The sequence below is a fragment of the Canis lupus genome, chromosome 34 (assembly GCF_011100685.1).
Source record: "Canis lupus familiaris isolate Mischka breed German Shepherd chromosome 34, alternate assembly UU_Cfam_GSD_1.0, whole genome shotgun sequence".
Taxonomy (NCBI): Eukaryota; Metazoa; Chordata; class Mammalia; order Carnivora; family Canidae; genus Canis; species Canis lupus.
Genome location: NC_049255.1, coordinates 18,252,000 through 18,279,989, shown reverse-complemented (window position 1 = coordinate 18,279,989; position 27,990 = coordinate 18,252,000). Strand labels below are relative to the sequence as shown.

At 37.1% G+C, this 27,990-nt stretch overlaps 1 long non-coding RNA gene across 18 annotated transcripts; it reads right to left on the bottom strand.

The window, feature by feature from the left end:
* Window positions 1-8: 8 nt before the first annotated feature.
* Window positions 9-27,982, bottom strand: LOC119863930. Of its 18 annotated transcripts, none has more exons than XR_005383823.1 (7): window positions 27,837-27,982; window positions 25,816-25,942; window positions 20,282-20,429; window positions 20,063-20,166; window positions 19,429-19,475; window positions 15,033-15,048; window positions 13,721-13,765 (listed from the first exon to the last, which is right to left on the bottom strand). It is a non-coding gene; the product is annotated as an uncharacterized LOC119863930 (long non-coding RNA). The 18 variants fall into 18 exon arrangements; XR_005383828.1 differs by having other exon boundaries at window positions 13,727-13,765; window positions 15,033-15,097; window positions 19,435-19,475; XR_005383826.1 differs by having other exon boundaries at window positions 13,727-13,765; window positions 19,435-19,475.
* Window positions 27,983-27,990: the final 8 nt, after the last annotated feature.

The window sequence follows — 27,990 nt, the reverse complement described above, 5'->3', positions numbered from 1 at the left end:
TCCAGAGACTCCAGGATCACGCCCTGAGCTGAAGGCAAGCACTTAACCACTGAACCATCCAGGCGTCCCTAAGATTTAAATTTTAACATATTCTTAAGTCGGTGGACTTTTTGTCATACAAACTACATCAAACCAGCTACCTGACTAACTCTACCCTCATTCTTTCTTTCAGCTAATTTTGGAAACGAAATGCAGAGCTTTATATTCAACACAACTAAAAAATTTCACCTTATTGGGTTAGCCCATCCTTCCAAACTATTAAGATACGTTGAATCATGCCTCTGTACTGTCATAGGAATAATCCTTTTTAAGCCTAACTGCATTTACTTAATTCCCATGTATTCATCAAATTATTAGTAAATAAATATTGAGCAGTCAAGATCAAGAACAGAGTTCTGATATGGAGAACAGAGTTCTGTTACTAGAGCCTTTCAATTTCACATTGATCAATAAATCAAAACTTTTTGGTTATACAAGTTCAATCAGCTACAAAACAACCTATTCTCATACAGCTTACTTTTTCTAAAAAAAAAAATTTCTCTAACCTGTCAAGAGAATGAAACAATTTAATAGATAAAGACATGTCCACAGCATACTAGAACTCTATTGGAAATGGAGATGTAGTAAGTTTGATAGGAGCACTTTTTTTTTTTTTTTTTTTTTGTAGTTAGGTGCTGTCTCTAAATGATTAACATTTCTTTTTTTTTTTTCAGAGTTTATAAACTATTAGTTAATTATTCTTTCTAGAAGTCTACCTGAAGTTAAAAGAAAGTTTATTCAACTGAGTGAAGTGACAACTTCTGTCTCAGGAGATGTAAGTGGATGCAGGGAGAAGGGGGACACTATGAAAAAAGGCATGGTGGAAGGAATGAGCACCATGTGCCCTTGGGAGAGTATAAAAACCAGACTGGTCAGAGCGATAGTGGTTGTTGGAAAGTAGTATGAACTGGGGTTGAGACATATGATGTAAAAAGTCTTGAAAAGAGGACTAGGATTTCACCTTAATATCAGAAAATAGAAAGAACTAAAAGATTTTAAGGGAAAAAAACCTAAATGAATGCTTTAATGACCTAATTGAAAAATGGGCAAAGTATATGGATAGTTCACAAAAGAAAGTGTAAATGGCTCTTAAATATGTGTAAAGACACTCCACCTCATTTGTTATAAGAGAAATGCAAATTTAAAGTACACTGACATAATTTTTAGCTATATCTTAACCCATCATATTGACAAAATTCAGTCTCATAAGACAACACTGGTGAGCCTACAGGGAAATAATGGAAGATAAAATGGTGGAAACTCTCTAAAATGCAAACTGGCAATCAAATTATAAATGCATATACTCCTTCACCCAGCAATAACTAAAAATCAAATTATAAATGCATATACTCCTTCACCCAGCAATAACACCCAGCATGTGTAAAATGACATCTATTCATGGATATTCAATATAGCATTATTTACAAAAGTAAAAGATGTCAATCAGTAGGAAACTGGCAAATCAAATAACAGAACAGATACCAACAGCATACTGAAATTTTAAAAATAGGCAACTTTGTGTTACTGAGGAAAAAGTGATGAAATTATACCAAGTTAAATATAAAGAGCAGTATGTTTAGAATGTAGTATATTTGTGTATGTTTGGAAGTGTGTGTGTGTACTCAGAGAATCTCTTAGGAAGAATATCCAAGAAACCAGAAACAATGGATTGTCTTTAGGGAAGAGACGAGATAGTTACATTTCAGAGGTAGGAAGGAAACTTCTATATCCTTTTTGTCCTTTGTAAATTCTTACCAAAGTTGGTATTACCTATTTAAAAAATTGATAGATATGCTAAATAGCAATGCTGCATCCTGAAATAGAAATAATACAGTAGTAAAAAATCTGGAAAACTAAGTCTGGATTTTAGTTAATAGTGATGCAACAATGTTACTTTCTTAATTTTGACAAATGAGCCACAGTTATAAAAAATATTAACACCAGAAGAAACTGGGTGAAGGTACTATTCTTACAGCTTTTTATGAACGTAAAATTATCTCAAATAAAAAAATTATTAAAACAAGAAATAGGGGATCCCTGGGTGGCTCAGCGTTTTGGTGCCTGCCTTTGGCCCGGGCGTGATCCTGGAGTCCCGGGATCAAGTCCCACGTCGGGCTCCCTGCATGGAGCCTGCTTCTGCCTGTGCCTGTGTCTCTGCTTCTCTATGTCTCTCATGAATAAATAAATAAAATCTTATTAAAAAATAAAAATAAAATGAAATAAACTGGGGCGCTTGGATGGTTCAGTCGGTTAAGCATCTGTCCTTGGCTCAGGTCATGATCCCCTGATGGGGCTCCCTGCTCAGCAGGGAGTCTGCATCTGTCTCCTTCTGCCCCTCCCACCCCCTCTGCTCATCTCACTTGCTCTGTCTCTCTCAAATAAATAAATTATTTATTTAAAAAAATGTTTTAAGTTGTTAGGGTAGCTGCAGTGGCAATGGTTTGTAGAGAGGAGATTAGAACCAAAGATGCTAGATGGGAACCTGTGGGAGCAATCTTGGCATGAGGTGCATTAGGGTAAAAGTCATGAAAATATAATGAAATGAACTAATGCAGATATGAGATACATTTCAAAAGAAAAAAATGAACAAAATATTTGCAATAGCAGAGAGCAGAGATAAGATCAGCAATACCAGCAGCAAAAGATGAAAATGAGAGGAGGCATGAGATTCAGTTCATCATTCAATAAGTATTTGCTGGTACCATCCATGCTAGGCTCTGTGCAAGGCCCTGGGAATGTGAGTGAATTTATAAATGCCAAGAATGAAGTGACCCTAAAATGTCTAAGTTCAATTGTTCCAAAAGGCATCTGGATATTACAGGGTGAGTGTTCCAGTGAGAGGACAGAAGATAGCTAAGAAAGGTGACAGGGACGGAGGAAGGAGAAGTTAAAACTGAGCTGTGGGGAAGAGAGGAGTAGCAAAGAAGACAGGGTAGGAATGGTCAAAGGGTATTGAAAATAAGCAGGTTAGGGCAATTTCCTGGAAACAAATGAAAGAAAGACCAAAGAAGGTTTCCATTAAATGCACTGTTCAAGACAGGAGGATCTACAAAAGTCCACAAGACAGATAAAGAGAGAAATCCTTGATGGCAAAGGAGGTCTCTCTGAACTTTTTCACTTTCAGTAAAGCCTAAATGGAACCCGGATTACAGAAGTCAAAATTTTTTACAAGAAGACACTTCCAATTTAAAGGTCTTTAGGAAATGGGATTACATTTACTATCCTGCTTCTCAAACTGAGGTATTTGAAACCACAGGGTAGATGTGTAGGCAACATCAGTTTTATTTGGAGGAAAATTTATTGAAACAGAAGAATGCAAAATTTGCATGAGCTCTGAAGACAAATCCTGAAATTTCAAGCATAGAATGTCTTTATAGGAGGTCACCTCCCTGCTTCTAGGGCTACAAATTCATTCTCCACTTCTTTAAAGGGAATTTGGGTAGAGATCTGAGCACTGCTATAATGGCCAGCTATATTGAAATGTATCCTTGCTATTGAAATTCAGGATGCCTATAATTTAAAAAAAAAACTTTATGAACTATGGCCTCACATGGCAAATTACAATAAGTATTTCACATCCCAAGAAGAAAAATAATGAACAAAATCTTGAGTTTATCATATTTATCACTGTTTGCTATTGCTATTTTGTAACCATATATTAATCCTTTATGTCTGTAGCTAGAGCTTAGCTACATGCTTAGACAGAAGTCACTGTGCTAATTATACTCAAATGCCTATCAGTACTACTTGAGAATGTTGAATACATGATATACTAAATACCAACCAATACCACATGCATGCATACATATGTACATATCTATATAATTTATATATGTATATATTGTGGTGTACACACACATACTATAAACATAGGTTATTGGTAATACAAGAATTGGTGACTGCTAATTTATATAAAAACAACTAAAATCCTGCCTATGTGTAGTACACAGTATTCCAGTAAAAGGGGAGTGCAGTTTTCATATGTAATTCATGCCAAGTAAATTGTAACTCTGCCAAGTAAATTATAATGTTACTTTGGCATGAGGTCATCATAAACCAGGCTAAGCATGAATTTGAAAGCTTTCCTCCGATTTTTTCCAATTAATTTTAAACATCCCCAGTCTACAGGCCACAAGGCAATACCTCCCACCAAGTAAAATTTTTTTTTTATATCTTTTGTGTGAAAAAGCCATTAGAGCAGTAATAGTGTAGTAAAATACAGGAGTTTCTTGAAAATGTTATGGAAAAACTATGTAGGGATTTTTATAAAATCAATTCTCTAGTCTAATGTCATCTGAATGGAGAAGTTATCATTGTTTATTATCCAAATCAATTCTGATATTTAGACATTCTTACTGTTTAAAAGAAAATCAATTTTAAGAATGATTTAAAAACCCCAGCTTATTTTATAAGTGTTTGGTTTTTAAACTAAAAGTTATGTAGCAAATAGCTCTCATATTCCATCTTGTATACAATGTCTGAAACTACTTCTCAAGGCTAAGAAATAAAAAGCTAATGCAACACTAAACCTGGAAGAAAGAATTACAGCTCTCACAAGTATATTAGTTCAGGCTGTTGGCTTTCATGAGTAACAACAACTCTGGGGGCATGTTATCACTTCTTTTTTTTTTTATTTTTATTTATTTGTGATAGTCACAGAGAGAGAGAGAGAATGAGGCAGAGACACAGGCAGAGGGAGAAACAGGCTCTATGCCGGGAGCTGACTCAGGACTCGATCCCGGGACTCCAGGATCGCGCCCTGGGCCAAAGGCAGGCGCCAAACCACTGCGCCACCCAGGGATCCCCATGTTATCACTTCTTAACATCATCCATGGCCTATAACTCTCTGCTGTCACACTGTAAAGGAATCTTGACATTATCACATTTTGAGAAAGCAAATCTGAATTGACATTCTAAGGAATAATAAGTTATTTTCTTCTCCTATTTGACCTTTATAATTATGAGATTGACAGAATTCCCAATGTTTCTCTTTTCATCTCAAATATATATTCATGGAATGTGAATTCATACAAGCACTTTGAATGTTAGGTAAATGGAATTATTAATTCCACTATGCAATTTGGTATTACCTAGAAGAGTTGAAGCAACTCAACTCCCTAGCAGAGCTTCTCAATTGCTGTGCCCTGGTATGCAACGAACACGTTACATGTGTGCCCAGATATGGATCTCCTCAGCTCTCCAGCCAACTAGAGGCCCTCAGGCCAGAGACATAGCTTCATTCTTTTAATGCAGTCTAGGGAACAAATATTTCCGTCATTGTCTATGTGTGCCATGACAGGCAAAAGGTTGTGAAACATTAATAGAGAAGTTCTTCTGCCACATGTGTAGCAGATATAGATGCAGAAATATATGTATACACAGAAGCAATGTTTGTAGTACCTAAAAACTGGACCATCTCAAATGTCTATTAATCACTTCATCTGCCAATAAGTTCTGGAATACTTATACCATGCAATATCCTACAACAGTGAAAACTAGTGAGCAATAGCTATATGCGTTGACATAGATAAATCTAAGACTCTAATGCTGATTTTCAGAAGACAGGAAGGCCCAGAAAAACACATACAACATGATTCCATTTTAATGAAGTTCAAAACACAGAAAACTAATCAATATACTGTCTGGGGCATATAGTATGTGATTAAAAAAAAAACACTGAAAAAAATTCAGAACTTTAGTTAACTCTGAGGGAGCAAGAGAAGACAGGGGTATATAGAAGATATTAGAGGGAAAGATAATAATGCTTTTTAAAAACTGAGCTACAGGAAAACACGTTTCCCATAGTTATTCCATAAGTCTTACATACATTTTATGGACATTTGTATCTACTCAATCTTTAGTAAGCATCTTTTATAAAAGCTCTACTTTGTCCAAAAATAGTGAATGCATCTGTCATCACTGCAACATTATGAGGTACATGGAATCGTCCAGACAGAAAGCATGAAATTATACAGAATGTTGGTCAGACACTGAACCTTTCACAAAGGCCGTACAGACTCCACATGTGTGTGCAACAATACAATATTTGAAAGCTATACAATAATTAAAATTAAAACTAAATTTAATATGCTATGATTTTATGAAGTGCCATATGTGCAAATTTTAACATTAACTAAAATATGGATTTAAAGAATCAGGACTGAATAAACGGTCAGCCTATGAATGAATAACTGCTCTTGCAATTTTCTAAACAGTCAACGTTTCATTGTGTATTTAGACCACACAAAAGACATTTACAGAATGACAATACTTTAATTCATCATGTATATCCAGCAATGTTTGCTTAGTCAAATGCCTGTCTGTTTGTCAATGTCATTTAAGGGCAGGTTTATAGAGCTTTAAGAGCAAGAACTGGGTCTGTTTCAACTGATATGACTACCAAGGAAAGCACAATGAAACATTTTAAGAATTCCTGCTTGTCTTCTGTCTCCTTGTATTTTAAGGGCTAAGCAGTAAGAAAGCTATTTTTCTAAGCATTGGATATTTTGAAAAATGCAGAAGAGATAATAGATCGCAAAGATATAAACTTAACCTCCAAATTAATTAAATCTATTATTTTTGGTTTGAAATATAAAAGAAATCCAGGTTGAGCTCTCCCCTTAAAAAAAAAAAAAAAAAAAAAAAAAAAAAAAAAAACACCTAACAGTAGATAAGTTAATGTTTACTCAAAGGCAATTTTTTTTCCGTTTGCTTTTTTTTTTTTTTTTTTTAAAGTTCCAATGGGTGAATGACCTTGCTGGAATTCCCCGTCAGTTCCAGAGTATCTATCTGGAAGTTTCAAATAGAAACCGCTTTCACATGATACACTAGAAAGGTATGCCAAGTGGTATCTGTCTCTCCACCTTGAACCTGGATGTTATATAACAGATGAAGCAATAAACTTCACATAAGATGAAAGGCTTCTTTTCCCTGTTAGGCCATTTACGATCATTTAGACATATTTGGCATTATATATTCATAGGGTCAATTATACACAGAAAACCTTCACATATTTATGCAACTTAAGAAATTTGCCGTTGATACAGCTTCAAGCTATCAAAGACAGGCCAATTTTTAAGCATATCAAACACTGGGTCAAGTGAGAATCTGAGCCCAGAATTAACTCCGATGACTCTTAAACACTGGTTATACAAATAGCATAACTACCTTAAAATCTAGATAGTATAAGGCATTTTTATTTTTGCTTTATTTTGGAATTTCTAAAATACCTATTTTCACTGGATTTATTGTGAAAGGCTTGGAGGAAACTGTCTTTTCTAGTGTGTGGCAATTACAAAACTAACTTGAAGCCATCAAAAACTAATAGTCATAAGCAATGGTGGGGATGATTTAGGACAGAAACAAAAGATTTCACCAACAAAAAAATTTCCCCACACCCCTCAGTTTTCCTCACTTTCAGAAGATGAAAATACTATTATGTTGCATGGGATTTCAGCCCAGTCACCTACCCTGTTCTCAAAAAGCTGGTTCAGGACAAATAAAACTTAAACATTTTACAATGTGAGTTTGTAAAGAATTTATCAGTTTCTTAGAAGTTGAAATGAAGGGTAGAGTGAATGGGGAAAGATTATCTCGGTAAATTCAGCAGAGGAAACACTGCATGTGAACATTGTCCCTAGACTATCTCAATACCATTATATCATAGTGCCTGGAATCATCTCAATATTACTAGTTTTTTTTTTTAATTTTTTATTTATTTATGATAGTCACACACAGAGAGAGGCAGAGACACAGGCAGAGGGAGAAGCAGGCTCCATGCACCGGGAGCCCGACGTGGGACTCGATCCCGGGTCTCCAGGATCGTGCCCTGGGCCAAAGGCAGGCGCCAAACCGCTGCGCCTATTACTACTAGTTTTTAAAAGAATTTATTTAAATTTATTTATTGCATCTCTTAGAAAGGGGCACTCATTTGCATTCATTCCACACACACTTATTAAGCACTTACTATGTGCTTGAGAATGAGTGCTCGAAGAACTACCAATCTAGTTAGGCAGAAATTTAATCACTACAATGCAAGGTAGTAATTCAAGGATAGAGATGCACAGGATGCTAAGGGCAAGTAAACTATAGTAGATAAAGGATGGTCTTGATCTCTTAGGAATTGTTGTATTCCACTGAACCCTCTGAGAAACATTATTTTATGTCAATATATCTTACCCCCTAACCCAGGGACCCAGGCCCCAAATAGCGGCAATACCATAGCAGCATTCCCTGTCACAGTGATTAACAAACTCAGTAAGGTAATTCCTGTGTGGTTCGAATCCAGAGTATGTGTGGAGAAAGGAGCCAGTCTCTGGAGCTTCCTAAGAGTCTACACAGCTTTCCTATTCTATTCCACAGGTAACTTGACAATAAGTCACCCCTTTCCCACCACTATCTCATGTCTTTCACGATCCTGTCTGATATTTTCCAAAATCTAAAACTTTCAAACAGGGTACAGCTTCTGTACCCTTCCAAGTTTACATCTCTTCCATAATACTTTACTATTCTGAATCTAGTGTTTATTATCCCCCCAAGAGTATGATTTTTCATCTTTATGATGATGTATAAGATGCTTTAGAAACCTTTTTTTTTTTTTTACAGAGAGTGCATGCATACATGGGCTGTGTGAGTGAAGGAGAGCAGTGGGAGAGAGAGAATCCTAAGCAGGCTCCATGCTCAGTGCGGAGTCTCCTCCAGACTTGATCTTGTGACCCTGAGATCATGACCTCACTGGAAATCAGGAGTCAGACACTTAACCAATTGAGCCACCAGGAGCCCTGAAAATTTTTTTATTTAACTTTTTTTGTTTAAGATTTTATTTAGTTAACAGAGAAAGAACAAGAGCCAGAGAGCACAAGCAGGAGAAAAGCAGAGGGAGAAGGAGAAGCAGGCTCCCCACTGAACCAGAGTCCCATGTGGGGCCTAATCCCAAGACCCCAGGATCATGACCTGAGCCCAAGGCAGACACTTGACTGAGACACCCAGACACCCCTATTTAACATTTTTTTGAGATCATTGAAGCAAGAAGCTCATTGGTGAATTTATGCCAATGAATGAATAGTCCAACAAAGTTCATTTACTCATTTTCCTCTTAATAGATAGGCCATTCCTTTTTTCCTTTTTCTTTTAAAATAGTGATGTGATGAATATTTGAATAGATTACTGTAGCAAATATAAAGAGCCACCACATTTCTAAAAAATGTGTCTGAATCTTCTCCTTCCCCCTTTTTATAGTTTGTATATCTCTACTGAAGTTCTTCAACTGTTCATGTAAATATCCCACCTTTTCCACTAGATCATTCAACGTATTAATCATAATTAAAGTTCCTGTCTGAGAGTTCCAACATCAATCATCTCTGGGTCTGGGTTGCTTTATAACTTGAAAATGGGTGGGGTTTTTTTTCATGTATTTTAAAATTTTAGATTGAATGCCACACATTGCCTATAAAATAACCATACAAACTGGAAAAGAATAAAACTCTTGGAAATGCGCATGCCCATTCTTCTGTCCTGCAATCGGGTAAACTGAAATTCCAAAGAAAAATAATCTAGTCAGTAGTTGAGCTGGTTTTTTCTGTTGCTATAGTTACCTTCTGGGCATCTTCCTCCAGCGGTGAGCGACTGCTACTTTGTGCTTAGTGTGGAACCTAGGATACTCGGGTTGTTTTACTCAGTGTTCCTGCTCTACACTCAGCTTTCAGTAGTCACTGCATGTCTATGCCACAGAAGGGGTTCTTTCTGTGCATCCTTGCCCCTCCCGAAGAGGCAGACTGCCATTGTTTGTTACTCAGTGTTAAAGAGTCTTGGTTCTCTTGGTCCAGCCTCAATCTTAGGCAGGCCCTATCCCTTATGCTTTGGTATGGGGCTTTCTACACCCGTTCCTCAACTCCCCACGGCAGTGAAACGCTGCCTTGTATCTACAGGGGAACACTTCAAAAAACCCTCCTGTACTCCAGATCTCACACTAACCACAAGGTAGCAGCAGCTACTGGTGGAGAGTTTCCTACACCCAGCACAGAAAGCTTTTGCTTCTACCTTACTCTCAGAAGCAATGAATCTTTGCCTGGACCCTGAAAAAGGAAGTTTCCTATCCCTTCCTCAGTGACTTAAGATTTTTGCTTCATATAAGAAAAAGATTGGTAAAGTGGGCAGAGTATGTATGTATGTATGTATGTATTTATAGGAAAAGGGAGAGGAGTCTTAAGCAGACTCCATGCTGAGTGCAGAGCCCCATGTGGGGCTCAATATCACAACCCTGAGATCACAACCCGAGCCAAAACCAAGAGTCAGACACCCAACCAACAGCAGCACCCAGGTACTCCAGGCAGGGTTTTTAAACTATGTGTCCTAAAGGGTGGCTCTCTCTTAATCTCCTATCTTGCCCTCAAATCTTTTAAGAGCAACAACAGAGGCTGTTGTAGGTGCAACTGTGTTCCCTTCAAAAGGTAACTTGAAGTCCTAATCCCTGGTATCTGTGAATGTGACTTTATTTGGAAATAGCCTCTTTGCAGGTACAATCAAGTTAAGATGTGGTCATACTGGAATAGGGTGGGCCCTAATCCAACAAGACTAGAATCCTCATAAGAGAATACATGGTGGTATAGGAAGCCCCAGACCTCATTTTCCCACAAAGGGTCAGCAAGATGGCTGAATAGGAAGCCCCAGATCTAGCTTCCCCAGAGGGACATTAACTTAATATATGGTCTAAAAAGCCTGTATGTGGCCTTCAAAAACCAGTTAAGAAGCTGTAGTATTTAAGGCAAGCTCAAAGCCAAGAACGAGCACATCAAATGGGTAGGATTTCATTGCACCCGTTATAGACCTTCCCCTAAGCTGGCACACTTCAGATCAGGAGTAAACAACCAACTCACAGCTTCTCCATCAGGGTGAGAAGAGCAGAATGTTTGTTTAACGTTCCAGATGTTAGGGGTGGGAAGGAGGGGAGCACTGCCCGAGAGACGATTTCTGTCTCAGACTTGGCGTGCTGAGGAACCTTGGCATACTTTGGGTGCCTGGGGGCCGCTGAGAACCCGAGACTGAGCACAGTAGCGAGCTGCTCCACCAGAAAACCTGCAGTATCAGTGATGAACACCAGAGGGAGCAACTGATGACCAACTTCTATAAAAGCTACTGGAGAACTCTTAATTGAGAAGGCTTAGACATAAGCCCAGAGAAAAGGCACATCTGCGCTAGGTTTGAGAAGTCCTCAGAATCTTCAGTAAGGCTAACTAGTGAAGGTCTTCCCCTTTTGAAGCCAGTCCATAGAACTGAGAGAGATGGCTTTTTTTGCAAATGCACAAATCCCAGCAAAATAAATAAGGCATTGAAGAAATGGGGAAATATGACCCCATCAAGGGAACAAAATAAAACTCCAGAAACTATCCCTAAAGGAATGGGAAAATGCAAAACAATCACCTTAAAGATGCTCGAAGTGCAACAAAAGTGCACAGACAACTAAAGGAAAGTAGGACAATGGTGCATGAACAAAACAAAAATATCAACAAAATCTAAAAAAGAACCAAACAGAAATTCTAGAGCTGAAGAAAACAAATGGGAAAATTCACAAATATATGGAAATTAAACAATACACTCTTAACCATGGGTCAAAGAAAAAAAATCACATGAAAATCAGAAAATATTTTGGGACAAATGGAAACAGAAACACAACATACCAAAATTGATGGGATGTAACAAAACTAGTACTAATAATAGAGCTGATCGCAGTAAATGCCTTCATTAAAAAAGAAGAAAGGTGCCTGAATGGCTCAGTTGGTTAGGCAGCAGACTCTTGATCTCAGTTCAGGTCTCGATCGCAGGGTTGTGAATTTAAGCTCTGTGTTGGGCTCCATCCTGGGTGTGGAGAAGAAAGGAAAGAAAGAAAGAGAGGAAGGAAGAGGAAAGGAAGGAAGAAAGAAAGAAGAAGGAAGGAAGGAAGATCTCAAATCAATAACTTTACACCTCAAAGAACTAGAAATAGAACAAACGAAACTCAGCAGAAGGAAGGAGACTATAAAAATTAGCTGAGTAATAAAATAGAGAATAGAAAAATTTTTTAAAAAATCACTGAAACTAAGCTGATTTTTTGAGAAAAATCAACAAAATTGATGAGTCTTAGCTACACAAAGATTTTAAAAAGTGAGAGGTGCTTGGGTGGCTCAGGTAGTTAAGTGTCTGCCTTCAGCTCAGGTCATGATCCCAGGGTCCTGGGATCCAGCCCTGCATCTGGCTTCCTGCTCAGTAGGGAGTCAGCTTTTCTCTCTCTCTCTTTCTCTCTCTCTCTCTCTCTCTGTCCCCCCCCGCCCCTCCCCACCACTCATTTTCTCTCTCTCTTAAATAAGTAAAATATTTTAAAAGAAAGACTCAAACAACAAAAAATTTAAAAAGAGCACCACAACTCCTACCACACACACCCACAAAAAAAAAAAAAAAAATCAGAAGAGTGCTGTGAACAATTATACACCAACAAACTGGATAATCTGTCTCTATATGGGGCCTTTAATAGACCACCAACAACAAATTGGATAACCTGTCCCCAGATGGGTGGCTTTTATAAAACCACCATTTTGCATGAAAAAAAGAAAAGAAAAGAAAAGAAAGAAAGGAAAAGAAAGGAAAAGAAAGGAAGAAAGGAAGAAAGAAAGAAAGAAAGAAAGAAAGAAAGAAAGAAAGAAAGAAAGAAAGAAAGAAAGAAAGAAATGGATAAATTTCTAGAAACACATAACTTTATCAAGGCTGAATCTTGAAGAAGAAAATCTGAACACTCCTGTAATTAGTAAGGACATTAAATCAGTAATCATAAACCTCCCAAAAGAGAAAAATCTAGGACAAGATGGCTTCCCTGAAGAATTTTACCAAATACTTAAAAGAATTAACACCAATCTTCAAACTCTTCCAAAAAATTGTAGACTCATGAAGTCAGCATTCCTAATACTAAAATGAGACAAAGATACCTTAAGAATGCCACACACCTATACCTCTGATGAATACTGATGCAAAAATCCTCAACAAAATATTTCACTGTTACTGGGATGGAAAAACTAAAAAGTTTGATTGGAAGATTAGTAGTTAAATTTTGAACATGTTAAGTTTGAGATGAATATTAGGCATACAAATGGAAATGTTGGCAACTGAATGTACAAGTCTGGTAGTCAGAGGAGAGGGCCAAGCTAGAGATAAAGGTTTTCAAGTAAAGATGGTATTAGAGCCTCAAGAGTATAAGATCATCAAGAGAAATGAGTCTAGATAGAAAAAACATGAGGTTTTAGGACTGAGCTCTAGGGCACTCCAGTTTTTAGAGATCAAAAAAAAAAAGAGGAGAAACCAACAGAGAAAACTAGAAGGAATAGTTAGAAGTAGGAGGAAAGCCTGAAGGGTATGATATACTGGAGGCCAAATAACGTATTTCCAGAAAAGTTAAATGATTATTTATGTCAATACTGTATAAATTATGTATTGATGACACATTCAATTTAATACATATGTACCAATTTTGGAATAATTTTAACATCTATATTCACCAAGGGATATTGGATAAAAATTTTATTGATAATCAGGACTTATTTACTTCATTTTAAAGTATATCAGGGATCCCTGGGTGGCGCAGCGGTTTGGCGCCTGCCTTTGGCCCAGGGCGCAATCCTGGAGACCGGGATCAAGTCCCACGTCGGGCTCCCGGTGCATGGAGCCTGCTTCTCCCTCTGCCTCTCTCTCTCTCTCTGTGTGACTATCATAAATAAAAAAAAATAATAAAAAGTATATCAAATATTGTTGAAGAATATATTATACATATGTATATATATTTTAAAATTTTTTTTAAGATTTTATTTATTTATTCATGAGAGACACAGAGAGAGGGAGAGAGAGAGAGGCAGAGACACAGGCAGAGGGAGAAGCAGGTTCCATGCAGGAAGCCCGACGTGGGACTCAATCCCGGGTCTCCAGGATCACGCCCTGGGCGGAAAGCAGGCGCCAAACCACTGAGCCACCCAGGGATCCCCTTAAATTTATTTTTAAACCTAGAACAGCATTTCCTGAAACACAATTCCAAGGAGTATTAAGATTTTCTGGGCAAAAAAGGGTTCTAGCCACACATAAGTTTGGCGAAGTACTAATTTGCATTATTAATTTTTTAAAAATGCAAGATTTCCCAAACTTCTGTCAATTCAGAACCTGTTTGTTCTTTTTTTTTTTTTTTAAGATTTATTTATTTATTTATGAGAGAGAGAGAGAGAGAGGCAGAGACACAGGCAGAGAGAGAAGCAGGCTCCGTGCCGGGAGCCCGACGTGGGACTCGATCCCGGTACTCCAGGATGGCGCCCTGGACCGAAGGCAGGTGCTAAACCGCTGAGCCACCCAGAGATCCCCAATTCAGAACCCTTTTGGATTGCAGAGTCTCTTTTAGCCGTGTCAGGCATTCTGACTAACATCATCCGGAAAATATGGAGTCAAAAGCATGGACATATTCTTTGTTCTCACTGTAGCAAAATTTGTGTCAGCAAAGAAGTTGGAGGATATTTTCTTTCTGCCACTTCAACACTTACTGAAAATAAGATCTTTCTGCTTCTATACCATTGTATGCTGGAAGATATGATTACACTGGTAGTTCTATCTGTTCTCAGGTTTTATGTTACTCATCAAATGTCAAAATGAAAAGCTGATTTCTTTAAAAATGAATATAAAGTTCCAAAAATAAATAAAATATGTAAAGAACATTCAATTAATATATTTTTGCTAGAGTAATGTAGATTTATATATTAAATATACCCCAATACGATCATTAATCAGCAACATGTTCTACATAATGCTTCTGGTAAAGATCACTTTTCCTTAATAAGAATTGTCCATTTTAATGGTTCTGTGGCATTCTTATTATGTCTCCTCATATTCTTTCTTTGAGATATATAAAACATACATGATTTTCTTAAATACATAAATGGTTTTTTTAAAAACACTTATTTTCATTATTTCTCTAAAAGTCTGAAGTTACTCACATCTCTTCTTACAATCCTAAAAAATAGGCCAGGACAGGAGATTTTACTTCAAAAGTACTGTTTATCTCCAGATCAGAGAAAGAAAAGAGAAAGGTAAAAAATGAAAAGTCAAAGAAGAGCACGTTTTGCCAGTGGAACCCCCATCTAGCTAAATAGTCTCATCTTTTGCTTCAAAATCCAGCTTTGCTTAATGAAGTACTGCAGTTCACTACAAGGCCTGCAGTCCATGCCCACCCACATCCCCTGCTTTATTTCTGACCTCCAGAGATAGAAGGATCTCCACAATTTTCAGGCTCAGTTTTAGGTGACAAAAAGACAAAACAGAATTAGGGAAGTATATATCCCATGAGCACAAAGGCACATACTGTACAATATCCCATTTAACCTCACACACACACAAGGTAGCTCTCATTTTCGTTACTATATTCCTGATATTTCTTGAAGTCTAATTCACCTGCTTTACTCCCAATCCTACCTCAGTTACTGATTGGATAAAACTTCTTTCCAGTTTTATTGAGATATTATTGAATATAACCGTGCATTGGTTAAAGTGTAGGATATAACGATTTGATGTATATATATCCTGCAGGATGAAAACTCTTCTCTCTAAGTTGCCAATTCTCTACTTCAAAAAGGAGACCACAACCACTGGAATCTCATATTATCTTGTGATTAGAGTCAGGGAAGCTAGAGTAATTAATATCCTGGTTAGTATCTTTGAGAGTGGACTTTCAAAATATTTCATTACTAAGTTTGAATCAACCTTAGAAATGTCCTGCACCTAAGTAGTGGCTAGTAGCTGTGACTGTCACTTCTCAGATGAAGCAGAGGCTTTATTATGGATAGACTATTCGTGTTTTATAACAATAGAGAATTTCCTAAAACAGGTAGCAAGTTCTAAAAAGAACTATTGTAGAAAGAAGAGTAATTTCATGACTTCCTACAGTTAAATCAAATAGATTTTCTGGGTTTCCATGTAAGACTCAAATGTCTGTGATGACCTGTGCCATAGAATAAAGTACATGAGTCTCATCCAAAGATCATTTCTGAGCAAGTAAATTATTTAATGAATCAAATTTACAACCTGCCCTTAGCCACCATGGGAGATAGTCTATGTCTTAATTTTACTCAATTTAATGTTACTATACATTCTCTTTGTTTTGTTCTCTTCATGGCATCTCGTTGTATCATATGCAGTTTTAGAGGCCACTTCAAGTATTTTTTAAAACAGCGTAAGATATAAAATTAACTCCCCGGGATCGAGTCCCCCCCGTCGGGCTCCCTGCATGGAGCCTGCCTCTCCCTCTGCCTGTGTCTCTGCCTCTCTCTCTCTCTCTCTCTCTCTCTCTCCCTGTTTCTCATTAATAAATAAATAAAAATCTTAAAAAAAAAAAGATATAAAATTAACTCATTTTAAAAAATCATTTAAAAACCTTAGGTCCCAGTCAGCCCCAGTAGCGCAGCGGTTTAGCGCCACCTGCAGCCCGGGGTGTGATCCTGGAGACCGGGAATCGAGTCCCACATCAGGCTTCCTGCGTGGAGCCTGCTTCTCCCTCTGCCTGTGTCTCTGCCTCTCTCGCTCTCTCTGAATGAATAAATAAATAAATCTTTAAAAATAAAATAAAATAAAAACCTTAGGTCCCAATAATTCAAATTATAAGTCTGTCCAAATATGCAGCTGTGAGTACAAGTTACAGTCATTTATTGACTAAATATGTTCTAAGTGCCTACCATGTGTCAGGCACTGTTCTGGGTGCTAGGGGAAACAATGGTGAATAGTATGTCATTCAGAGGTAAGGATTGTGGGAAAAATAAAGCAGGAAAGGGGAAAAGGAATGCCAAGGGGAATGCGAAAGGAATGCCAACTTTGTGATAAAGTTACAATTTTAAATAAGATGGTCAGAGAAGGCCCACCTTACTGACATGACAAATCATAACTGGAAGGATCTGAAGATGGGGGATCAAACCACACGGATACCTAAGGAAAGAGCATCCCAGGCACAGGGAATATCAAGCACAAAATTCCCAAGACAGATGAGAGCTCTGCATTTCTGAGGATCAGCTAGGAGACCAGAGTGACTGGGGCTGACTGTCGGATGATTCAGAGATGAAGGGAAAGCAAAGGCAGATCAGGTAAGGCCCTGGAGACCATCATAAGGACTTTGGCTTATAAACAGAATGAGATGAGAAGCAACTGGAAGGTTCTAAAGAGAAGTTACATAACTTAGAAGAACGTAAGTACCTGAAATGTCTAAATGAAAAGAGTGGTAACTGTGGGAAGCATTAATCTGCAAATATTTATTGAGTCCATATTATTTACTAGGATTTTCCTAAGCACTGGGCATATAGTGCTAAATAAAACACACGTCAGTCCAAGCTTTAGTCTTGTGGGTGAGAATATTAACAAATGACTAAGCAAATAATTACAACTATACTGCATATGAGAAGAATTGGGTGATTGTGGAAAGAAAATTGAGGGAGGGAGGTCTAATCTGGTCTGGGCAATAGGGGAAGGCTTCTTCGAAGAAAAAATATTGAAAGTAAAATTGGAAAAGTACGTAGGAGTGAGTTAAGTGAAGAGGGATGAGAGGGGGCAGCCTGGTGGCACAGCGGTTTGGCGCTGCCTGCAGCCTGGGGTGTGATCCTGGAGACTGGGGATCGAGTCCCACATTGGGCTCCCTGCATGGAGCCTGCTTCTCCCTCTGCCTGTGTCTCTGCCTCTCTCTCTGTGTGTGTCTATGAATAAATAAATAAAATCTTAAAAAAAAAAAAAAAGAGGGATGAGAGGGACAAGAACACTTCAAGCAGAAAGTGCCTGCAAAAATCCCTGAAGGAAAAAAAAATAGGCATATTTAGAGAATTGAAGACTACTGAGGCTGGAGCTAAGTAGGCAAAGAAGAATGTCTAAAGAGTTCGGGTTGAATTCTAAGGGCAATAAGATACCAACAGTTTAAAGCAGGAGCCCAAGAAGATGAGAATTATATTTTTTAAAGATGACTCTAAAGCAATGAGCTTAGAGGAGGGAGTGAGTACAGGAGGCCAGTTGGCAGCTATTGAAGAAGTGCAGGCAAAAATAATGCTAGTGTAAATAAGAGTAGCGGATGTGAAAATAGAAAGTCATGGATAGCTTGAAAGATACTTAGGAGGTAGAAAAGACAGAATTTGATGGATGGATTATATCACAGAATTGAGAATGAAGTCAATAATAGCTGAGGTTGCCTAACTACTCTTCTTAACCCTTTTGGTAGACAGATCCTATCTTCTTCACTGAGATAAGATATCAGTGTGGTTCCTTTTGGGGGGAGGAACAAGAAAAAAGCTGATCATATATGCTGATAAGGCCTTATGCCATCATTGCCAATTGTCATGCACAAAAGAGCCTCAGTTTGCACAATTTATGCAATTTGTTCTGGTTCCACCAATAAATGCAACTTGGCTATGGCTGTTAGAAAAATGAAGCAGCTGGATTCTACATCTTAAATCTTCTGGTATATTCATGTTGCTAGTACTATATAGATTTAGATAATCTCTGTAAGCAGGGAACATCAATATTTTCTATAGCATTCCATCAAAGCTTATGTAAGTAATCCCAAGGCACCAAATACAAATTTTCAGTACACTACAGCACTGAAGAATTAGTTCTTTACCATTGAATTGGAATGTATAACCCCTAGAAGTAGCCATTCCCTATCATTTATGGATACTATAAAAGCCACTTATTCCTAACCAATGCTATCACCAAAAAGGTAGATATCTTTTTTTAGGAAAGCAGTTGAGTAAGTTAGTATCAATGACTTATTTATCTTAAATCATTAAACATAAATTCAGTTACTTAGAGAAAGAAAATACTTTCTCTTCTAGAGACCATTAAACTCCTAGTCATGCTAACTATATTCTCTATAGCCATGTTCCACAGAGTCCTCAAATATTGCTAAACTAAATGAGAGTTGTTGGGTTTCTTTCCCATTAGGTCAGAGAGATAAAAGCAAAAAAAAAATTTAAAGGAAAAACATTTGATATAATCTTTCTACTAGTATGAGGTTGAACCAACCTTACCTGCTTTAATAGTCTGGGTGTCAAAGTGAATGGTATTAGGGTACTAAATAAAATACCCAGAGGCCTAGGGGCCTTCTCTGTGTAAGAAATTTAAAATCTCATTAACTAGACCAAAAGTCAAACTGATATTAACTGTCAATTCCTTTGTCACAAGTAGTAGTGGTATGAAGTGAAAAGAAAGTCTCCTAAGAACCCAAATGCGAAGGAAAGCATTAGTACTAAAATAATACACCTGGATCAGCGACTGCAACTGATAGGGGAAAAAAATGCACTTTATTTAATGACACAAATACAAACACACACACACACTCACACACACATATAACTGAAACATACTTACTCTTACCACGTTGGATGCTGCTGTGTAAAATGTTCTGCTCTATGCTCCTTCATTTAAAAAAAAATGCAGGTCACAACTTAGTAAACAAATGTTGCAAGCCATAAGTACAATTACAATATTTAACTGCTCTAGAGCATTATAAATGCTAACTTAAAATATTAGAGAAATGTACAGTCTTCTTCCTTCTTAGGATCAGTCCACAAGAGTACTCCCTGTATTCAGAGAAAACAAAAATTAACACAGCCTTGTTTCCATGTATCCAACCTGGATACATTGCCTCCTTTCAGTGTGCTTACACCATCTACCTTGCCAGGCCCAAGAACTGAAGGCATAAAGTGTAACAGGACTCTATGTCTATACTACACATTTTACAGAAAAGGCCTTTTTATATATATTATTTCTTTTGACCCTCACAACAACCCTGTGAGGTAGGCAGGGGAATAAGACTAGATTTACTTTACAGATGAAATTAAGGTCCAGAGAGGTTATGTGACTTTCCCAGGCAGATAAGAACCATTAACTTTTAACTTTTAGGTGGAAGGTTCTTTTCTCTAAACCACTCATGGTATAACTTGATCAATTCATTCTCATTTCTTATTGTTGATTCAAGTTTTTATAGGATACAGCAAAATACCTGACTGTAAACTCATCACACCAAGTTTATGCTTCTCTACTGATGAAAACTTATGGCCACAGGACATACATTCTTTTGGCAGGCACTGTTTCTTTGGCTCCAATCTAAAAGAACATAAGCAATATGAAAGACCCTAAGGCCAAGGAAACTGAAAAGAAATCAGAGGAAAGAATATAAAATGGAATCTATTAGTGGATTTTAGTCCCTGTAAGCTTTTACTTTTGTGAGAGGGTTCAATGGAGAGCTTTAATGCAGATGAGACTTGAGGCTTTTGAAGAGGATCTAAGTCTTGATGAAGTTATTCAAACTCAATCTTGAATGCATAATGGTGGTAGGCCTCAGGGTCTTCAAAAACTTGTACTTGATGCTTTAAAACAAAAGAAAACACACAAAAAAATTCTACCAGCAAGTCTAATAAAATATTTTAAGGGTTTTGAAAAGCTTTAACTCTTTGGCCAATAATTAATCAGACTACCAGATACTATGCTAAAAGAATAGAAAGGGAAAACCAAAATGAAATAAAGAAAAAGGAAACAAAGACTTTAAAAGATAGATGTATGGAATGGCTTAATATGTTTATTGGCTTATCTATTTGATTAATATTCACTTTAAATGGCAGAATTTAAACTTCTTACAAAACCATCTTGGACTATAATCAGAGAAACTGATTTAATGATAATTTCCTGAATCTCTCTGGTCACTATCCATGATATTCGATTGCCTTAAAGGGCTTTCAATCTTTGAAGGCATGGCCAAATAGTTGTTGGAAGAGACAGCATAAAATAAAGTTGACTTTGTGGGTTAGAGAAAGAAATTGAACTAGGAATAGTATGGTTTGAAAATATTTAGCAAGGGAGAAAAGTCAACAAAGCCTCACAATGGAAAAATCAGACCACTTTGCAGGTTTTTATGAAATATATATAATAAATCTGTCTACTTTTGAGCTCATTCTGACTCATTTCTTTTTATTTTATGTACTCCTATAAACATTTCTTCCAAGAAAACTTTAAATTTTTAAAAATTAATAATAATGGGGCACCTGGGTAGCTCAGTCAGTTGGGAGACCAACTATTGCTTTTAGCTCAGGTTGTGATCTCATGGGTCCTGAGACTGAGCTCACATTGGGCTCTGTGCTCAGTGGGAAGTATGCTTGGGGATTCTCTTCCTCTGCCTCTCCCCCTACTCATACTATCTCTCTCTAAAAAAATAAAATAAATCTTTTAAAAAATTAAAAATAATAATAGCAACTAATATGTACTGCATTTATACTTTGTGCTGGGTACCACTCTAAGCATTTTATGTAGATTACATAATCTTCACAACAAAATGTGGAATCTGATATTATTATCCTCAATTTACAAGAGAAGAAACTGAAGCACATAGAAATTAAGAAATTCTGAGAATTTACCCGGCTAGTAAATAGTAGAATGAGGATTCAAACTTAGGCCCTTTGGCTCCAGAATACCAACCTCTGCCCACTATTCTACAAAACTGGTATCAATGCAACAAAATTGACCATGACTAAGGCTGTCTTCAAATCAGCATTGTGCCATGTCCCAGTCTTTCACTGCATATTCTGATTAGAAAGTATAGTGACTAATTTAACTTTCCAAACAAAAGTAACGTAGAATCAGTTTCAGCAGTCACTACTCAGAAGTACCATCCTGCAGGACTGTTAAAGGAGTTTAATATAAAGCATGCCACTAAAATATTAACAGCGGTAGGGGACTATAGGTAACTATTTCTCTTTGGTGATATATAAGTGTATATTTTATATGTTTCTACATTCTATTTTTTGTCAAGTGGACATGGATCACTTGTATAATAAAAAAAGGTTGCTTGGGCAGCCCTGGTGGCGCAGCGGTTTAGAGCCGCCTGCAGCCCGGGGTGTGATCCTGGAGACCCAGGATCGAGTCCCACATCGGGCTTCCTGCATGGAGCCTGCTTCTCCCTCTGCCTGTGTCTCTGCCTCTCTCTTCGCTCTCTCTGAATGAATAAAGAAATTAAAAAATTAAAAAATTAAATAAATAAAAATAAACAAGTCTTGCTTCATCTCAGTTAAGATTGTTTAAAAAAAAAAAGGTTGCTTAAGCATGCCAATGCCACTATTAGCATTAATATATATTAAACTTACACTAGCATTTGGCCTACTCACAATTTGCTGCTTCTAGTATACTGTGGAGTTAGATACCAGTTAATTACGCTTATTAGAACTATCTTTTTAAAAAAGTCAATAAACAGAGTAAGGACCTAAGAAAAAGCATATGGGTTTTGTGTCTTATACTTTAGGAACTTGGGTAATTTTTAAATTTACTTCCTGGTTATAGGTTAAGTTGAGGTTGGTGGATAAATGATGAGTGGGCAAGTTAGCTATCAATATTTAAAGACAGGGGTAACAGAATGTGTACTCATAATACTTCATTACAATATAAAAAAATTTTAGAATTTGAAAGGAACTTTTACAATAATCTAGTACAATCTCTTACACAATGAGAAATCCTCTCTACAACATTCCTGATGTTCAAACCCTGCTTAAGCACCCCTAATGACCCAAAGTTCACTGCCTCTGGACATAACCTGTGCCCCTGCTGACTAGTTCTATACCTTCTCTCATTTGGCCTCAAATAAAAGACAACATGTGTGCTTCCTACAGTTTTCCCAACTCTTCCAAAGTCTTGTTTTCTGAACAAAATGGTTCCAGTCCTCAGTCTATATCATCACAGTTATCCTTTTACATAATCACAAAACTGGTTAAAAAGGGTTATCTTATTCTTTGAGGTTTATCTAATAATCAAATCAGTTTTTGTAGAATAATGCTTTATTAGTTAATTGATCTAATTCATCCATCTTGGTCATACACCACTGGAAAATTAGGAAAGACTTGTGGTCCTAGCTCAAATTCAAATTGAAGAGCAATACATTTTTGAGTTCTCCCTTCTTTTCTCCTCCCCTCCCCCCAAAATACCATAGAACAGCATCTTAAAAGGTACCCTCAACCATAATCTGATGTGTTTGTTACATTTTAATTTTCTCTCAGGCTTTTATCTAACTTCCTATCACTTGAACCTGTGAATGATCTTAAAACACCCAAAATTCCCTAAGCTGCTCTCATAATCATGAATTAGACCATGACAGTCCCACCTCTAAGGTCTCAAAATTCTGACTTTTTTTTCCTCCTGTGCTAATTGGTTAACTTCCTATCTGGAACTTTTGGTTTTCCAGAAAATTTTATATATATTATGTATAAAACTATATATATATATAAATATATATATATACACATATATATATACACACACATATATATATGCACACACGTTTTATAAATACATATTTACATGCATAGACACATACACATATATATGTATCTTCCCCAACTCTTTGTTACATGCAACTTTTATGTTTATGTGCTTATTTATCTCTGTATGTTACCTTTACCATATTCATCTTGACTCTGGAAAATATAATCTACCCTTGGATTCATTGCTTGCTATTCATTCTCTCAGCAAGAAAAAGGTGTCCCACTCTAGGCATCCTGCCCAGTGATTACCACTTTGTGGCTTGTAGTGATTAATCCCAAGGATCTTGAGGAGCAAAGCATCACTTAACTTAAATGATTATATACAAAATACTCTGCCAAAATATATATGTAACCCCAGGCATACCATAATCTGTTCTATTCCATTACTCAGCTCCCAGGTAAGTGACCTTAATTTTGATTTTAACAAGATATACAATCAGTGGTATTATAAAGGTATGTATCTTACAAAGCTTATTCTCAAGGAAGTTTCAAATAAAAATCCCATTACTAATGAATGAAGATTACTATATCTTTAAATTTCTTGTATTCTTATATTTACCTATTATATTATTCCAAATTTCTGACAACAAAAATGTGGAAAGGCAAAGACAGCTAGAGAAGTAAAAACCACAAGAAATTTTTGCTGAGTCCCATGGCAAATAATCAGCTACTTCAAGTATTATCCTCAATCCAGAATGAGTTATACATATATATCTAAAGAATCTTACTGGTTTGCTGATTTTGCTAACAAAGAGAATAAGCCATTCTTTGAAATGCGTTAAGCCAGCTCTAAACATCAAGAACAAAGTGAAAAAATAACTAAGACTTATTTAAAGAGTCCCTCAATAGCAATTCAAATAAAACAAAGTCCATCACTTTCAGTAATACTGAGAGGCTCAGAAGGACCATGCCAACACAATATAAACCTAGCTTGCAAACAAAGATAATATCCATATTACCTGGGGAGGCCAATAACATGCTACAATTACATAGGAGTATTAAATTCAGAAGCACTAAGCACTTAGTTTATTCATAAGAATAATAATCTAATGTCAAGGATAAAAACCTATTATAATGTCCCCAAACCTCCCATGCAGCTCTGACAAAAACTTCACTCACTTACATAACCCCATTCCCACTGAATAGTGCAAATAATTCTAAGGACAAATGTCCTAAGGAAGCGTTGTAGGCTCTCATAATTCTTAAATTAGCTTAAAGCCTTGTCATTTAATGTTTCCCAGTATTATAAAAACATGTTCATAGTTAAAAAGTCCATCCACCAGAAAGAGTACATAGAAAAAATATGAGTCATCTTCCCATTAGAGACCTATAGTCTCACTGACCAGGGGTACCTATCTATAGTTCCTCACACAGATTCTGAGGAAATTTTGCATGTACATATAAAACCTTTTAAAAACACAAATGGAAACACACTATACATATAATTCTACTGTTTTTCTCAGTTAACAATATATCAGAGATTTTACCACACCTTTGCCGATGGATTTGCTTCATTCTTTCTAAGAGGTACAAAGTACTACATTGCATAAAGGCACTTATTTAACCAGACCTTCACTGAGGGATGTTTAGGTTATCCCTAGTTTGTTTGTTTCTTATTTTTAAATAATATGGCAATGGTATCTTATATACAAATTTTTGTGTGTGGCCACAAATATATCTGAAAGAATTCCCTGAAGTGCTGACTGGTTTTGGAATTGAGCAGATTCTAAACAAGAAGCCATTGTCTCTACAAAGGAGACTAAGAAAAACTATAAGAATTAATGCTTAGTGATTAAAAGGTGCCAAACAATATCACAAAGTTAGAAGTTAAAGATCTGAAAGTTAACAAACACCTAAGATAAAATAGGAAAAAAAAAAAGAGAGAGAGAGAGAAATTTCCCGAGGACAGAAAGATAAAGGGGCTGGAGAATGAATCCTGTAATTTTTTAAAAGAAAAGAAAGGAAGATAGCATAAATAAAGCAAGATAAAAGGAGGAAGAAGCCATTTTTTAAACTTCATTTCTTGCTTTAACCTAACATATAAAGTAAAACTGGCCAGAAGATTTTACACATATATTATCCCAGAGCCAAACTTGGATAATAAAATGACTTAAAGAACTATCTGGAGCCCTGTTCCTACAGGGGTATCCACACGTTGATATATTCTACCCGGGTATGGAGTGGTGTTGCAAGAAGATCTCTTACAGAAAGAGGCAGAACGGTGATCTTCCAGGAGTAACATAACTTGTCAATCTCCTCAACTTCTCATCAATTTTACAGAGAAATAGTTATAATTACCTCATATATACAGAACAAACCTTTTTGGAAGGTCCAGATTAAAACATAATTTGAAGATTCATTCTGTATTTTTCAATCACAATCCTACAATTTCCTAGACCAATCCAAGGCTGTTCTATTTCTCACCTAACATAAAACATAGTCAACAACTTACCTTTCCCAAAGTGCTAGGATTTGTATGCCACAACATAAACTGATTCATGTTTTTGTCCATTAATGATCCGTGGATTTCTTTAAATGAAGTCCATGTTAGAGTCCATAGATATCAGTGTTCTGCAAAACTGAAAACCTCAAGAATGTCAATGCACAAATCTAAGTTACACTTGGATACTAACTTATTATGAATAATAGTTATAATAGTTACTATTATGAATATAGACATTTAGATATGCAAAATTAGTGGATATGACATTGAACAGCAGAATGAGGTAGCAGAAATATAACTTATTTTTAAGTAAGACATTAACAGAATCTGGAAGATCTCAAAACACTGTTTTGTACCATATTTATATGTATTCTAAAGGTGGCACTATAGTAAGAGCATGTAAAAATGGGAATGATTTGAATACCAACACTTTCCAGAAATTGAGAAAACAAATTTTAAAGGCAGGCAAACTTTTAAAATTTAAGTGATTACAATGATGTATTTACATGCCTACTTTCTGGGTTTTTTCAAACTATCTTTTTAAATTTCTTGGATTTTTCATCTTTAAAGATTTTATTTTTAAGCAATCTCTACAGCCAATGCAGGGCTCGAACCCACAACCCCGAGATCACAAGTCGAATGCTCCACAGAATGAGCCAGCCAGGTGCCCCTTGCATTTTTAAATCTAAAAATGCTTACTAGTTTATTCTTTGTAAAAACAAACAAACAAAGGCACAAATTCGGATTTTCCTACTCCATTATATCCACTCTAAAAAAGATTCTAGAACCTCTTAGGAGCTACTATCTCATTAGATAGCACAAAGCCCATACACAAAATCACTGCATCCAGATAATGATTCATGCCCAGATCCCATTACACAGCCTGATGTGTCTGTCGTTTGCACTTTTTTCCACTTGACAATCAAAACCAATCTGGTTACAGTACCTGTCCTTTAGGTCTATGCCCACTCTTCATCACATTTAAGACACCTAAACAAGTATTTTATAAAGGAGACAATTTAATCTTCAAGGATTCATTCTTTTGGAGGCCTCCAACAAGTCTGTGTAAGGAGTTTATGTTATGTGAACACACCAGGTGAAACCTCTGACTGGATTTTTATAAATTAATATTTTCATCTTTGTTATGAAATCATTCTTATTTACCTCTCAAATGTAAGAAGTACCCCGACATAAGAAAACATGAAGGAAATAGAAAGTCAGTTCATATTGCTGGAAAGAAAGCGCTCAGAACACTAATTAGAAGCTCGGTGCTAAACTGCAGCTTATCATTCCTCCCCATCATTACCTGGAAGTTCTTCCCAGAAAAGTAAAGGAATCTGAAAGATGCTGAATTAATAGCCTTATCCTCTACCCTCACCATCGAAAAGTATGAAGGCAAATTTCTAAATTTCAATAACCTCATAGAACAACAGCAATGCCTGCATCTGTACTCCCTCAGCATCCTCACACATCACTGGTTAGCAGATTAAGTTGAAGTCACTTCTACAGTCAGGTAGGGATCCTGAAGTTCGGGAGAAGTTCTCCTTGCAGCGAGAATCTGGTCCGTACGTTCATATTAAATAATTTATTCCCTCGACAACATCTAAAGAATCCCTAATAGTGAGTAGTGGCAAGGCACTGTCCTGGATTAAGAGATGAAGTACCTGTCCCCCTGTTGGCAGAACAGAAGCGGGGGGCGGGGGGAAGGTCGGAGTAAGTAAGTAATGAACTCTAGGTCGGCTCGTCTCAATGCCCAGGGTCCACTTCTCACCCTAAAGCGCCAAGGCTCAGGAGCCCACGACTCCCGGCCGTGACCGATTCCTGGAAATCCCAACCTGTGTTTCCTCGACGACCTCGGTCCTCACGACCCCGTTCCCAAAGTTCCTCGTACCCCTCGCTCCCCAGGGAATCCCACGCCAAGGAGTCTTTCCTCCAGCCTAATGCGAGACCCACCTCTCCCTGCCCGAGCTACCTGGGCCACCAACAACAACTTTCACCCTTGACCCGGTCCAAGTTGGCCCGACCGTTACCTGCCCGCGATGCAAGGCTCCAGGATGACCACAGACGCTCCGCCCCGCCCCTCGCGACGCCCTCCACCACCAGGTACCGCCTCCAGGGCGTAACTTCCTGTGCATCACTTCCGGCCCGAAATTCCGCTTGGTCCGGTAGTCCCACCCTAGCGTC